General features: G+C 42.5%; 1 protein-coding gene across 2 annotated transcripts in view; it reads right to left on the bottom strand.

The window, feature by feature from the left end:
• The window catches only part of LOC117364834 (C5a anaphylatoxin chemotactic receptor 1-like), a 66,899-nt gene that overhangs the window by 25,880 nt on the left and 24,262 nt on the right, over window positions 1–16,757 (bottom strand). The window lies entirely within an intron of this gene.

Raw genomic sequence — 16,757 nt, 5'->3', positions numbered from 1 at the left:
GGATGATTTGGCTTGTGGTCTCGGGCTGTCTTAACAGGAAGGAGGTGGGTTGGGACTGGAAGACTGAAGGGGCACAGCTTTATTGGATGAAACAAGAGACCGCAGGGTTAAAGAACGGGAAATAAGAGCATCTGCTTTTATATTGCAAAATTTGTAAATATGCAAAAAAAAAAAAGAAAAAAAGAACATACCAAAATATTTGTATTCTCTGATTCTGCCAGTGCAATTTAGGATGGATATCAGGATGGGATTTTCAGAAATGATAGACTGACTCATAGGTGTCAGAACGGGGGGTCCACAGGGGCCATGGCCTCCCCAAAAATTGCCCGTCCTGTGGGTGATCCTGGGGGGGGGGAACCCAATTCTTGTGAGGCTGGCAGCTGCACCTTGCTACCAGCCAGCATGCCTGCTGGTTGGCACGCTCTGCCGTGTCCCTTCGCCTGCATCTATTCCTCCTCCCTCCCGCCTGCTCGCCCACTCACCACGTGTCTATGAATATGAAATCAGCCTGGAAATCCAGTGAGACAATGTCAATTTTGTAACTGGTTTAGGCGAAGATCTTGGTGCTATCGAGAGAAAAAGCTGAGATGGCCTGTTAGCCCCTCGAGTTCTGTCTAAATAGATCTTCAGCGCTCTGGAGCAATCCAGAGAATGCAACCACTGTTTCTCCTGAGAAGCATGAGGTGGCGAACAGAAAGTTGGAAGCAAAATTGGTTGGTTCAAGTGAAAATTAGAAACCACCTTCGGCAGAAACTTTGGATGTGTCCGTAATAATACTTTATTATGCAGAAACTGGTTGTAGGAGCTATAATGCACCAAAGAACGAAGTTCCCCAATTCTGCGTGCTGACGTGATAGCTACTAAGAATAAAGTTTTCCACGAAACATATTTAATAGATACTGTAGAGAGAGGTTCAAATGGCGATTGCATAAGAGCCTGTAGAACTACATTGAGATCCTAGATTGACACGGGAGACAGGAGAGGTGGATGGAGATGTAATAACCCCTTGAAGTATTGTTTGACAACTGGATGTCACACCAGAGACAATGCATCCACATGATCATGAAAAACAGAAATCGCAACTGAGTGTGTATAGAATTATAAGCCAGTCCAGCTGATTTCAAAGAAGTAAGATGCTGTAAAACCTGAAAAATAGTTGCTGAGATAGGGTCATAGTGCCATATAGAACACCATTTTTCATATCTGCTCCATTTTGATGCGTACGAGTATTTAGTTGAGTTTGCTCTGGAAGCCAGCAGGATCTAAAGGACTTCAGGTGTAAAGTGATGATCCCCCTTTATTGAGGAAGAAGCAGCTATGCTGCTAAATTGAGAGACTGCAGATTCAGATGAAGCAGTTTTCCCTCCTGCTGCGTGAGAAGATCCGGTCGTTTTGGAAGAAACCATTGGAGTTGAGATGCTTTGTTGAGAAGCACTGAGAACCAAGCTTGCCTGGGCCAATACAGTGTGATGAGAATTATCTTAGCATTGTTGGTTATCACCTTCTGAATGGCTTTGCCTATGAGAGGAATAGGAGGAAACTCATAAAGAAGATGGGTGGACCAGCTAATCTGAAATGCATCATCCGCCAGACAATCCTGCTCACCGTACCTGGAGCAATATTTGTGACATTTGGTATTTGTCCGGGATGCACAGAGATCTATACGAGGGATTCCCCACCTGGTGAAAATCTCTTGCGTAACTGTGTTCTGCAGTGACTACTCGTGAGAGCTGAGTTGTCTGCTTAGCTTGTTGGCAAGGTAAATTGCTTGTAGAGTTGAATGAAGCTGATGGGCCAGGTTCCAGATGGCTATAGCTTCCTGTGAAAGGTGACGTGAATCCATACCCCCTTGCTTGTTTACATAAAACATGGCTAATTGATTGTGCGAATCCAGATGATATGATTGTGCAGATACGGCTGAAAAACTTTCATGACTAATCAAATAGCATGGAGCTCTAGAAAGTTTAAACTGTGACATGCAAGCGCTGGAGACCATGTTCCTTGCTTGGACCAGGATTGCAGATGAGCCCCCCAACCTTTTTTGGATGCATCTGTAGTGATGGTGATTGTAGGTTGAGGGGGATGAAATGGGATGCCTTGAGACAGATGGCTCCTGTGAAGCTACTACTGCATGTCTTGAAGAACCTGATGCGTCAACCGCATCTTCTTTGAAAGTGGTTATGAGAATGGTGTCATCTAGAGTCGCGCTAACTGCAGTACTTGCACCATAGCTACCATATGACCAAGCAGGGTGATTATTGATCTTGCTGTCACCCATAATCCTGGGTATCAGGTGCACATTTGGTCCTGTAGCATCTGACCCCTTGCGGGTGGTAAAAAGAATGCTGCATTCTGCATCCTGAATATTGCACCTATAAATTGGAGTGTTTGAGTTGGATAAAGATGAGACTTTGGAAAATTTTTTTTTTTTTTTTTAATTCTTTATTCATTTTCAAACTTACAATAAGTGTGACATATGTTCAAACAAATTAACATCCTGCCAGCAAGGCCAAGTCCTGCGCTCACTGCAGCGAGTGGGGCCTGAGTCCGCCGCGTACCCGCCGCTACACCCGGAAGGAGCATGGGTCCGGGCAGAGAAATAAGCTTCAAATAGAGAATCAGAACAGTACATTTCCCAAAGAGCTTCAGAGAAGGTTTGCAGATTACAAGTAGAAGAGAGATCCTCCAGAAGGCTTTGTATATCCTTTCAGGTCTTTTTATTTAGTTGCCATAAGAAGGGAGTGTCTTGGTCATGACTAAAAGACTTTTTCAGAAGTAGATATATTGGAAGAGCCCTGGGTATTCTGGATGAAGAATGAGTATTAGAGGGCATCAAGAAGTGCTAGTATTGTTCTTTAATATCTATCTTTGTATTATAACATCCCCTTCTATGTAGTTTGCTTAAATCATATTTAAGACGGATAGTTAAGGGTACAAGTGATGTACAATGCAAGGAAAATTAAAGCTGCTAGCTTTAAGTATGTAGAATGTGTCTCCTGAAGTGCTGCTTTGAACAATACAGTATGCTGTTTTTATACATTATAGGCAGAGTATAAATTGGTTTATTTGCACTAGAAATATGTCTTTGGAATTATTTAATTAATGGCATTGTATATAGGGGAAATAATTAATAATAGTCTTAGGTTCTAATATGTCTTGATGGGATGAAGGGGAAAGATACTGAAGTTATTTGGATAAAATAATAGTTTAGAGAGAAGGAGAATAAGTTAGACTTTGGAAAATTGATGAGGAAACCCAATCGCAGCACAAGGTTTACTGTCTGACTCAATGCTTGGCAGTTTAGGCTTGGAGTTGCAGCGGAAATAAGACAGTCGTCCAGATAAGGGAATATTAACAGCCCCATCTTGCAAAGATGTGCTACTATGGGGATAACACATTTTGTAAAAACTCATGGAGCTGATGAAAGGCCAAATGGAAGTACCCTGTATTGGTAGTGGCGATTCAGGAACACATATCTGAGGTATTTCCTGTGAGATTGGTGAATGGAGATATGAAGGTAGGCATCCTGTAGGTCTATGGATGTGAGCCAAGCTCCCTCCTGTAGTAGTGGGGTGATTGAGGATACCATAAGCATTCGGAATTTTTCCCTCAATATGTACTTGTTCAGATTGCATAAGTCCAAAATGGGACGGACTCCTCCTATTTTCTTTGGAATTAGGAAATATCTGGAGTAGAACCCCTCACCCCATTGATCTTCTGGAACCGGTTCCACCGCTTGTATGTCTAGTAGATGAGACATTTCCTGTTGTAACGGAAGAAGATATGTCAGTTGAACCATCTGGTATGATGGCAGACACACATGGAGGGGAAGTGCTGCACTATCCAGAGCACTCACGTGTCTGATGTAATTGTCTACAGCATTGTAGAAGAAACGTAAACGGCCTCCCACTGGAATGGAGGGGAGTGGAAGGTTGTCAAAATGATTGCTGGGATTTCTGGCCAGCTGGTTGGGTAGGCTTCTGAGATTTCTGGTCTCTGGATGTTCTTGCCGAAGATTGCTGTTTAAATGGCCCATAAGGCTTCTGAGGATTATAATGACTGGAAGAAGAATAAGGTCTTTTATTGAAGTAATTCTTCTGCTTCTGGTAATATTGCTGCTTCTTGAACGGCTGTTTGGAATGATGAGCAGTGTTTTCTTCAAGTGTATCCAGTGTTGTGCAGTCCTCTTTGAGACCTTCTATGAGATCCTTCACCTTGTCTCTGAACAAGCAGTCCCCCCAAGCAAGGGGCGTCCACTACTTTTTCATGTATATCAGTGCCCAGCTTTGAGCATTGTAACCAGGCTAGCCTGCTGGTGCAAATGGCTGTTGCTGCCCCCCTCATAGCAGTGTCAAACACATAAATAGCCGCTTGAATGAGATTCATTGAACATTTTTCAAAATTTGCTAAGTTGTGATTGAAGGCTTTCTGCGACGGAGCAGGTAGGGTCTCCACCAATTTTCTCAAGTCTTCCAGACTAGCGTAGATGTACTGTGTGATTGATAGATGAATATTTTTCCAGAGAGCATCTTATTTTGATATGCCCGTTTCCCCAGTCCATCCATAATCCTCATGTCCCCCCTCTGCCTTCCCTCAGGCCCATCTCTCCCTCTCTTACTCCCTCTGTCCTCCAAATCCATCTCTTATTGTCCCTCTTCTGGCCCCCTCTGCCACCTCTCCCTGACCTCCTTCTACCCCCTCTGCCATCCCCAAATCCATCTCTTTCTGTCCCTCACACATCTGACATCATTCCCTCCCTCCCTTACTCCATTCCTCACATCTCTCCCTCCTTCCCTCATCTGAGTCCAATATTTCTCCCTTCTCCCTGGACAGAGATCCTTACAGCCACACAAGAAACATAGAAACATAGAAAAAAGCGGCAGAAAAGGGCTATAGCCCACCAAGTCTTCCCATTCCAAGTATCCCCTCCCCTGAATTTACTCCCTTAAAGATCCCACGTGAGTATCCCATTTTTTCTTGAAATCCGTCATGCTGTTGGCCTTTATCACCTGGAGTGGGAGTCTGTTCCAATGATCCACCACTCTTTCGGTGAAGAAGTACTTCCTGGAGTCGCCATGAAACTTCCCTCCCCTGATTTTCAGCGGATGCCCTCTGGTGGTCGAGGGTCCCATGAGCCAGAAGATATCATCTTCTGACTCGATGCGTCCCGTGATGTACTTATATGTTTCAATCATATCTCCCCGTTCTCTTCTTTCCTCAAGTGAGTACAGCTGCAATTTTTTTAGTCTTTCTTCATACGTGAGATCCTTGAGCCCCGAGACCATCCTGGTGGCCGTTCGCTGAACCGACTCGATCCTCAGCACGTCCTTTCGGTAGTGTGGTCTCCAAAACTGAACACAGTACTCCAAGTGAGGCCTCACCATGGCTCTGTACAAAGGCATCATAACTTCAGGTCTCCTGCTGACGAAACCTCTGCGGATACACCCCATCATTTGTCTTGCCCTGGAGGAAGCCTTCTCCACTTGATTGGCAACCTTCATGTCCTCACTAATGATCACCCCTAGGTCACGTTCCGCCGTGGTCCTAACCAAGGTCTCACCATTTAGTACATAAGTTCTACGTGGGTTTCTCTTACCCAGGTGCATTATCTTGCATTTTTTAGCATTGAAGCCTAGCTGCCAAGTAGTTGACCATTGTTCCAGCAGCAGTAGGTCGTGTGCCATATTATCAGGTAATAAGCTTTTGCCTACTATGTTGCAAAGTTTAGCGTCGTCGGCGAACAGTGATACCCTTCCTCTAAGTCCTTGTGTCATATCTCTTATGAATAAGTTAAATAGAATCGGGCCCAGGACCGAGCCCTGCGGCACTCCACTGATCACGTCCGATGCTTCGGATGGGGTACTGTTCACCACCACCTTCTGAATTCTACCGCTCAGCCAATCCCCAACCCATGTAGTTAGAGTGTCTCCTAATCCTATCGATTTCAGCTTGTTCAGTAATCTTCGATGAGGGACGCTATCAAATGCTTTACTGAAGTCCAAATATACCACATCCAGTGACTCTCCGGCGTCCAGTTGTCTAGTAACCCAATCAAAAAAGCTAATCAGATTAGATTGGCAGGATCTACCCTGGGTAAACCCGTGTTGGTGTGGATCACGCAGTTTTTCTTCGTCTAGGATTGTGTCAAGATTCTGTTTGATCGAATTGTGGGGGATCCAAGATGGCCGACGGTCCCGGATGCTGAGCAGCACGTCGGAGATTTCCTGAAAACTTTTCTTTGGAAAGAGTTACTTACTCAGAATGCCGAAGAGGAGAGGCCGCAGCGCCGCTGGAGCCTCGCGGCGTTCGGCGGTCCCCTCATTCGGCAACATAGAAGAACTCCTGCGTCGGATGCAGGATGTCCCGGCAGCGTCGGTGCCCCTGCTGGAGACGCCTCAGAGGGGCGGGAATGAGGCGATCTCCTTGGGGCTGGAGACTACGCTGAGCCCCGACGCTAGGGCACCTCCCCCACCTCCTCAGGTTACCAGCTCCCCACGAGAGGAGGAGCTGCCGGTAGAAGGCAGGCATCTACCCTTGGAGGCCAGGGAGAACAGTGAGGGGAGCGTGGAGATGGACTCCCTGAGTTTTCAGGTGAGTCCAAAGAATATTGAGGAATTGGAAACATCAGGGACTACTTCAGGCCAGCAGAAGGATTACCAGGAACAGCTGAAAACTGGTGAGACTATTCAAACTTTTAATTCTTCATATGCTATTGAAAAATACAGAGAAGTAACACTGGATTCAATTTGGGATTTGGTGGCTGACCTAGCCAAGTCTATCAAGCCCCAGCTTTTGCAGCTGGAAAATAAAATTATTCTTCAAGAAACTGAGATAAAAAATATAAAAGTTGAAATTGGTGAATCTAAGAATTCTATTGAGAATATACAACAGGAATTAAAAGCATCAAAACAGCTTAATGAAGCAATAATAAAAGATAATACAAATATGCGTAGAAAATTGGAAACTTTGGAGAATTTCTCGCGTAATAATAATCTCCGACTGATTAACTTTCCTAAGATACCCTCGGTGATGCCTAGGGATATGTTGAAACGTTATATGTTGGAGATTTTGGGTATTCCAGAGGATACATTACCACCACTTACTCAAGTATATTACCTACCAACGAAACCTATTAAATCACCATCTAAACAACAGGAGAATAATCAACCAATTAATGTTTCAGCAATTTTGGAACTTTCGGATAGAGAGCTTGCATCTCCGGCAACATTGCTTCTTACTGTGGCTCTTGCCCCAGATAAAAACTGGTTGCTTAGATTGTTCTTTAGAAACAAAATGAAAGAATTTCTTGGACAAAAAATATTAATGTTTCCAGACTTGGCACGGGAAACCCAGAGAAGAAGACGAGAGTTTCTTTTGTTGAAACCAGGAGTTATATCTCTTGGTGGGACTTTTTTTCTTCGACACCCTTGTAAATGTGTAATACAATACCATATGTAACATAGTAACATAGTAGATGACGACAGATAAAGACCCGAATGGTCCATCCAGTCTGCCCAACCTGATTCAATTTAAAAAATTTTTTTTTTTTTTTTTTTCTTCTTAGCTATTTCTGGGCGAGAATCCAAAGCTTTACCCGGTACTGTGCTTGGGTTCCAACTGCCGAAATCTCTGTTAAGACTTACTCCAGCCCATCTACACCCTCCCAGCCATTGAAGCCCTCCCCTGCCCATCCTCCTCCAAACGGCCATACACAGACACAGACCGTACAAGTCTGCCCAGTAACTGGCCTAGTTCAATCTTTAATATTATTTTCTGATTCTAAATCTTCTGTGTTCATCCCACGCTTCTTTGAACTCAGTCACAGTTTTACTCTCCACCACCTCTCTCGGGAGCGCATTCCAGGCATCCACCACCCTCTCCGTAAAGTAGAATTTCCTAACATTGCCCCTGAATCTACCACCCCTCAACCTCAAATTATGTCCTCTGGTTTTACCATTTTCCTTTCTCTGGAGAAGATTTTGTTCTACGTTAATACCCTTTAAGTATTTGAACGTCTGAATCATATCTCCCCTGTCTCTCCTTTCCTCTAGGGTATACATATTCAGGGCTTCCAGTCTCTCCTCATATGTCTTCTGGTGCAAGCCTCCTATCATTTTCGTCGCCCTCCTCTGGACCGCCTCAAGTCTTCTTACGTCTTTCGCCAGATACGGTCTCCAAAACTGAACACAATACTCCAAGTGGGGCCTCACCAATGACCTGTACAGGGGCATCAACACCTTCTTCCTTCTACTGACTACGCCTCTCTTTATACAGCCCAGAATCCTTCTGGCAGCAGCCACTGCTTTGTCACACTGTTTTTTCGCCTTTAGATCTTCGGACACTATCACCCCAAGGTCCCTCTCCCCGTCCGTGCATATCAGCTTCTCTCCTCCCAGCATATACGGTTCCTTCCTATTATTAATCCCCAAATGCATTACTCTGCATTTCTTTGCATTGAATTTTAGTTGCCAGGCATTAGACCATTCCTCTAACTTTTGCAGATCCTTTTTCATATTTTCCACTCCCTCTTCGGTGTCTACTCTGTTACAAATCTTGGTATCATCTGCAAAAAGGCACACTTTTCCTTCTAACCCTTCAGCAATGTCACTTACATACATATTGAACAGGATTGGCCCCAGCACCGAACCCTGAGGGACTCCACTAGTCACCTTTCCTTCCTTCGAGCGACTTCCATTAACCACCACCCTCTGGTGTCTGTCCGACAGCCAGTTTCTGACCCAGTTCACCACTTTGGGTCCTAACTTCAGCCCTTCAAGTTTGTTCAACAGCCTCCTATGAGGAACTGTATCAAAGGCTTTGCTGAAATCCAAATAAATTACATCTAGCATATGTCCTCGATCCAGCTCTCTGGTCACCCAATCAAAAAATTCAATCAGGTTCGTTTGGCACGATTTACCTTTTGTAAAGCCATGTTGCCTCGGATCCTGTAACCCATTAGTTTCAAGGAAATACACTATCCTTTCTTTCAGCAACACTTCCATTATTTTTCCAACAACTGAAGTGAGGCTCACCGGCCTGTAGTTTCCTGCTTCATCCCTGTGACCACTTTTATGAATAGGGACCACATCCGCTCTCCTCCAATCCCCAGGAATCACTCCCGTCTCCAGAGATTTGTTGAACAAGTCTTTAATAGGACTCGCCAGAACCTCTCTGAGTTCCCTTAGTATCCTGGGATGGATCCCGTCTGGTCCCATCGCTTTGTCCACCTTCAGTTTTTCAAGTTGCTCATAAACACCCTCCTCCGTGAACGGCGCAGAATCTACTCCATTTTCTCGTGTAACTTTGCCGGACAATCTCGGTCCTTCTCCAGGATTTTCTTCTGTGAACACAGAACAGAAGTATTTGTTTAGCACATTTGCTTTCTCCTCATCACTCTCCACATATTTGTTCCCAGCATCTTTTAGCCTAGCAATTCCATTTTTTATCTTCCTCCTTTCACTAATATATCTGAAAAAATTTTTATCTCCCTTTTTTACATTTTTAGCCATTTGTTCTTCCGCCTGTGCCTTCGCCATACGTATCTCTCTCTTGGCTTCTTTCAGTTTCACCCTGTAGTCCTTTCTGCTCTCCTCTTCTTGGGTTTTTTTATATTTCATGAACGCCAACTCTTTCGCCTTTATTTTCTCAGCCACTAGGTTGGAGAACCATATCGGCTTCCTTTTTCTTTTGTTTTTATTGATTTTCTTCACATAAAGGTCCGTAGCCATTTTTATCGCTCCTTTCAGCTTAGACCACTGTCTTTCCACTTCTCTTATGTCCTCCCATCCTAACAGCTCTTTCTTCAGGTACTTTCCCATTGCATTAAAGTCCGTACGTTTGAAATCTAGGACTTTAAGTATCGTGCGGCCGCTCTCCACTTTAGCCGTTATATCAAACCAAACCGTTTGATGATCGCTACTACCCAGGTGAGCACCCACTCGAACATTAGAGATACTCTCTCCATTTGTGAGGACCAGATCCAATATCGCTTTTTCCCTTGTGGGTTCCGTCACCATTTGTCTGAGCAGAGCCTCTTGAAAGGCATCCACATGAAGAAATATGTATTCTTTGAACCATTCCAGTTGACAGCCTTTTTGGTAGGAACTCGGCTGGATGAAGGAAAATCAAAATCAAAGTGAAGTGCATTTGAATAATGATATCCTTCCTCAGCCAAGGGATCTTGTTTTCCTAATATTTGAATTGATAGTTGTTAATATTTGTTACTAAGTCCGCCTTATCCTTCTTGGATCTAATTTTGAGGACTTGAGCTGAATTTAAGCTAAAAATTTTATTTTATTTTACTTGATTACCATGTATTTTACTTTTGAGTATTATTTTCCTGCTTTTCTTCAACTTTCTGTACAAGTGGATACTTGATTTATAACATGTAAAAATTTGATAAATAAATAATAATAAAAAAAAAAAGATTCTGTTTGATCAGTGTTTCCATGAGTTTACATACTATAGACGTGAGACTCACTGGTCTGTAGATTGCTGTCTCTGTCCTGCAGCCCTTTTTGTGGAGTGGGATTACGTTGGTAGTTTTCCAGTCCAAGGGGACCTTTCCTGTGCTTAGAGAAAGATTGAAAAGAACAGATAATGGTTCTGCCAGGACTTCCCTTAACTCCCTGAGCATTCTGGGGTGTAGGTTATCCGGCCCCATGGCTTTGTTTACTTTGAGTCTTGATAGTTCATCATAGACGCTACTGGGCGTAAATTCAAAATCTTGAAACGGGTCTTTCTGGTTATCTACCGTCTGCAGTTGTGGACCAGCTCCCGGCGCTTCGCGGGTGAACACTGAACAGAAGTATTTGTTTAGTAGTTCTGCCTTCTCAGAATCTGATTCCGCAAAGTTACCGTCCGATTGCTTCAGGCGTACTATCCCATCTTTGTTTCTTTTCCTGTCACTAATATAGCTGAAGAAAGATTTATCCCCTTTCTTAATTTTCCGTGCTAGCTCTTCCTCCATTCGGAGTTTGGCTTCTCTGATTGCTGTTTTACAGCTTTAGAAGGTGATGTCACCGTGATGGAGTCGACCTGGTAGTCTCAAGCTGCAAAAGCTAAGGAATTTAACTCATGCACCAGCCTTCCCGCCCTAATGTATCCAATATTTCTTTTTTTTCTGCCTCCTGCATGCTTCCTCTCCTCCAGACCTCATTGGCAATCGCGAGATCGGCTCAACATCGGAGCCTGATCAGGGAGGGGAGACCCACGGGCAGCCATCCTCTGCCATCAATTCAGCCCTGCTTCCAAGCCTTGATCCGGCTCTGGCCCCGCCGAGTGTGAGAACTTGCTCTGCCCATCCCAGGCCTGCCGGGAACAGTTTTTAAACTCGTGAAGGGAACGGCGCACAGCTGTTCTGTGCGCCGGCTAAAGTGCACGGCAATGGAGTCATGGAATCGAGGGTGAAATACTTACGTGGATTAAAAACTGGCTGGAGCATAGGAAACAGAGAGTAGGGATAAATGGACATTACTCGGACTGGAAGAGTGTCACCAGTGGGGTGCCGCAGGGCTCAGTGCTTGGATTTGTGCTCTTCAACATCTTTATAAAAGATTTGGACATAGGTACGATGAGCAAGGTGATTAAATTTGCAGACGATATGAAGTTATTCAGAGTAGTGAAGACGCAGGGGGATTGCGAAGATCTGCAACGTGACATAATCAGGCTCGAGAAATGGGCATTAACATGGCAGATGGGGTTCAATGTGGATAAGTATAAAGTGATGCATGTTGGTAACAAAAATCTCATGCACGAATACAGAATGTCCAGGACGGTACTTGGAGAGACCTCCCAGGAAAGAGACTTGAGAGTTCTGATCGATAAGTTGATGAAGCCGAAAAGGGCGAACAGAATGCTAGGAATGATAAAGAAGGGGATCACGAACATATCGGAGAAGGTTATCATGCCGCTGTTGCAGGCCATGGTGCTTCCTCACCTGGAGTACTGCATCTAGCACTGGTCACCGTACATGAAGAAGGACACGGTACTACTTGAAAGGGTCCAAAGAAGAGCAACTAAGATGGTTAAGGGGCTAGAGGAGTTGCTGTACAGCCAAAGACTAAAGAAACTGGGCCTCTTCTCCCTCGAGCAGAGGAGATTGAGAGGGGACATGATCGAAACATTCAAGGTACTGAAGGGTATAGACTTAGTAGATAAGGACAGGTTGTTCACCCTCTCCAAGGTGGGGAGAATGAGAGGGCACTCTCTAAAGTTGAAAGGGGATAGATTCCGTATGAATGTAAGGAAGTTTGTCTTCATCCAGAGAGTGGTGGAAAACTGGAACACTCTACTGGAGTCTGTCATAGGGGAAACACCCTCCAGGGATTCAAGACAAGTTCCTGCTGAATCGGAACGTACGCAGGTAGGGCTAGTCTCAATTAGGGCGCTGGTCATTGACCAGAGGGCCGCCACGTGAGCGGACTGCTGGGCACGATGGACCACTGGTCTGACCCAGCAGCGGCAATTCTTATGTTCCCAACATGCCTCTTTGAGCTCTGGACCCACAGCAGCTTAGAAGTGCTGCTGAATGTCCAGAATGTTTGTTTTGATTATTGGCACTTGGACATCCCTACTATTAGGTTGTACAACTGCTGACTTACAAAGGTTTTTGGACATTTGCAAGTTTTGATTATGCCCCTCATTGTATACATATGTATCTCAGGAATATTAATTCCTGTGGGAAGCCAATGGTGTGCTGTGATGGCCTGACGGTTGCTTCCTCCCAGCTGTTGCATTTATGATGATAAATAAAGTTTTTCAGAACACATCGGGAGCCATATACTACCTCAGCTCCTGAAGACACTTTTGGGTGAAACACAGTCTTGTGTTGGGCTACTGGGCGATCAGTTGGTGTCTGTGGAACATAACCAATGAAAATCTTGCGACAAAAAAAGATAGAGAAAGAAAAGAACTGATAACAGGCATGTTATCAAGTGGACTCAGGTTTCCAATAAGCTTGAACTACACAAGATGAAACTGGGATGTCTGTGAGAATAAGAAAATAGAGTGTGAATTTTGCACATGTGAATTAGCTAGTATGTTTAGATGAAGTAGGAAGAGGCTCCTGTTGTGATTTTTTATGTATACAGTATGTCTATATGTGGGGATATTTATTGATGAAAGAGCAATGGTTATTATTATTATGAAATTTAAATAAAACATTATTTGTATAAATATATATCCATATTTACTAATAGATTCTATTAGAAGAGTGTGTTTAATTAACTGGGGCTATTTAGAAGTAAGAGCAGTTCCATACAAGAGAGTGTTTGGTTTACCATGAATATTCATTGACCTAAAGACCAAAGCTTCGGGATATATAATTTAATTAAATAGCTGCCTATTAAATTACTCAAATACAGAACTCAGCTATTACTTATTACTAAAAAGTTTTTTCTTTTAATTTGTTTAATAACCTAAACACCATCAAACTCCCTATATCACTAATCAGTTATAAATATTACATAATTTTTCAATATTTTCAATTTGTGAACCTCTCTTCCATCTACTAACTCATACACCATTCACACACAATCATTCACTCAAACAACTGATAATAGCATTCTGTGTAGTCATAATTATCCAATAAAGGATTTTAGTTCAACGAACGTCGATTCTAACAGAAGGGTATCAGACAGGAAATTGCTGTCTATGACAATTACTCAATCACCATCCACTGCTCCCCTCTTTCTTCTCAACTTTCCATCACTTTAAAGGACTGCATGCATTGTCTTTTAAAGTGATGGAAAGTTGAGAAGAAAGAGGGGAGCAGAAATACCAGGCTCTGCATGTCAGTTGCAACACCCGCACAATGGAAAAGAAAGCTGGTAGATGTAAATTCTCAACACTAACATAATTCAATCACAAACCTGAAAATAAAATCATTTTCCTACATTTATGATCTGGTGATTTTATTTCTCTAATCATTTTATTCCAATCTCTAGTTCTGCTTTCCTCTTTCTTTGCTCTTAACTCTGTTTCCAGGGTCTCCTTTCCATTTGCTATTTCTTTTCTCACCTCCTTTGTTTTTCAATTCCTGGATTATGCCTGTTTGGCACTCATCTTTCATGTTCATCTTTCTTCAATTTTTCTGCCTCCTTCTCAAATCTATCTCGTTTACTTCCTCTCTTCCCTTCATATGCATTTCTCCCTACTTCCCTTCCCTTTCCTTCATGTGCAACACATCCCTCCTCTTCCATCCCTTCCCATCATATGCAGCATGTCTCCCATCTTCCCTTTCCGTCATGTGCAGCTTAACGTCCCTTTTCCCTTACTCTTATGTGCACCATGTCTCTCTTCCTTTCCCTTCATGCATAGTGTGTCTTTCCTCTTCCCTTTCCTGTATGTGTAGCATATGTCCACCTTCCCTTTTCTTCATGTGTGATGTCTCCCCTCTTCCCTTCCCTACTTGTGTATGTCTACTCTCTTCCCTTCTGTTCATATGCAGCTTGTCTCACCTTTTCCCTTCCCTTCCCTATAAACTAAACTAAACTAAACCTTAACCTTATATATCAGGTCTTCAACTTGGTTAACAATAAATTACAAAAATAAAGTAAACTGAAATACAAAAGAGTTAGTTTTCAAAATGTTTAGCTAATAAAAAAGTTTTTAGAAGTTTACAGAAGAGTTGGAAGGAACTGGGACACCTCAAAATTAGGGGAAGTTCATTCCATAATTGGGGAAATTTAAATGCCAGAGAGCTGCTAAAATTCTTAATTCCTTGAATTCCTTTCCTAGAAGAGAAAGTTTAAATCGATGAATGCCTCTCGCATATGAAAATCTATAAACATTCTATAGCAGAGGAACAAGAGGAGCCAAGATACCATGTAAAATCTTTAAAAAACAATACATAAACACTTAAAATGTCTCCCCTCTTCCCTTCATGTGCAGTACTTCTCCTCCCTTCATATGCAGCATGTTTTGCAGTACTACCATTAGGGGGTCAAGCTGCTAAGTATTGAATGCATACTTCTTACTTGGCAGATTGACCCCTAGTGGTAACATCAATTGTTATGTTGAGTCACTATTTACAATTTTTATCTGTTTTTGATGTGTATTTTGTTTATGTCTTATTAACCTTGATATGCTATACCTCATATGCCATAACATATTTGTCATTCACCATATGCCTCTATTTTAGGTTTATGATAGTTTATTCTACATTTTTTGTGGCATATTTCTCAATCCTTTTTTACCACGGTATGTATTTCATCTTTTTCTTTCTTTTGGTTCACGTTTCTCATGTCTTTCTAATATTCATCTGTTCATGTCTTTCCTAATGTCGTTTATGCTTTTTCTGAAGTTATCTGTGTTTCCCCATTATGACATCTACGTTTGTTTTTCATATCATGGCCGTTCATTCACTCTTATGTTTACAGTTCTCTATATTGCATGTGTTTCTATACACTTGTCTTTCCTTCACATTATCACAAATCTTTGATAGCATGACATGATAACATTATTTTATCCACAATATTTTATATTATTTTTATTTTTGTATTATTTTTATAATTTTAACAATTTTTGTATTATATTTGTATTCATTAGGACCCCTGACGAAGGTTTGTCTGAAACACGGACCATGTTGGGTCCCTTGTTTGGTAAAAAGGTTTTTATATATATATTCATATTTGTCACAATAAATTTCGCCTGCATCTTGTACACATCTGCAGTTCGTTTTGTTTGTTCCTGGTTGGTGTTTTCTCCTCCTTTTTTGTCGCTCATACAACTAGACCTTGCCGCTGCATTCGACTTGGTGGACCATAACATTCTACTACAAATCCTGGATACAATAGGTATCACAGATAAAGTATACACATGGTTTGAAGGATTCCTTAAATCAAGAACCTATAGAGTAAAATCAGACAAACAAAAATCTGAACCTTAGTCAAACCCCTGCGGAGTTCCCCAAGGATCCCCTCTATCCCCGACTCTCTTCAATCTCTATACAGCCTCCCTCAGCTCTCACCTGGACAAACAAGGCATAACCTCCTACAGCTATGCCGATGACATTACCATTCTCATACCCTTCGATCAACCTGAACTCTCCATGACGAACACAATATACCAAACACTAAAATCAATAGCAACCTGGATGAAAGATCACAAACTGAAATTGAACCCAGATAAAACTAAATTCATCCTCCTAGAAAACAACAAAATACCAACCATAACCAACATTGAAATCAACGCAATCAACTACCCCATACAAACCACCCTAAAACTGCTAGGAATAACTATCGACAGATGCTGCACCATGCAACCGCAAATCAATAAAACAATACAAAAGTCATTCTTAGTCATGAGAAACTTAAGACAAGTTCGGAAATTCTTCGAGAAAACTCAATTCCAGCTCATAGTTCAGTCCTTAATACTAGGCCTACTTGACTACTGTAATATCCTCTACCTCCCATGCCCTACAACCATAACAAAACAACTACAAACTATCCAAAACACATCTTACTCTTGTGTCTCACTTCCGGTTCACCACACAATTGTTTCTCACGTATTCACCTTTATAGGACCCCCAGGGACCCCTGAAGAAGACTTTTTGTTGAAACGCGGACCGTGTTGGGTCCTGTATCCCTAGCGGACTAGGTTCTTTAAGGCTTTTATGTAGATAACCTATTTTTATGTGGTTGAATTTATTTTTATGTGGATGATTTTGGTGTACCTTTGGAACTTTGACTCTTTCAAATAAAGTCCATTTAGGAACATCGTCACTCCACAGAGTTTTTTTGGTTTTCTCTGGATTT

The sequence above is a fragment of the Geotrypetes seraphini genome, chromosome 8 (genome assembly GCF_902459505.1).
Source record: "Geotrypetes seraphini chromosome 8, aGeoSer1.1, whole genome shotgun sequence".
Lineage (NCBI taxonomy): Eukaryota > Metazoa > Chordata > Amphibia > Gymnophiona > Dermophiidae > Geotrypetes > Geotrypetes seraphini.
The sequence above is the reverse complement of the archived record's forward strand: the minus strand, read 5'-3'. Positions and strand labels throughout refer to the sequence as shown.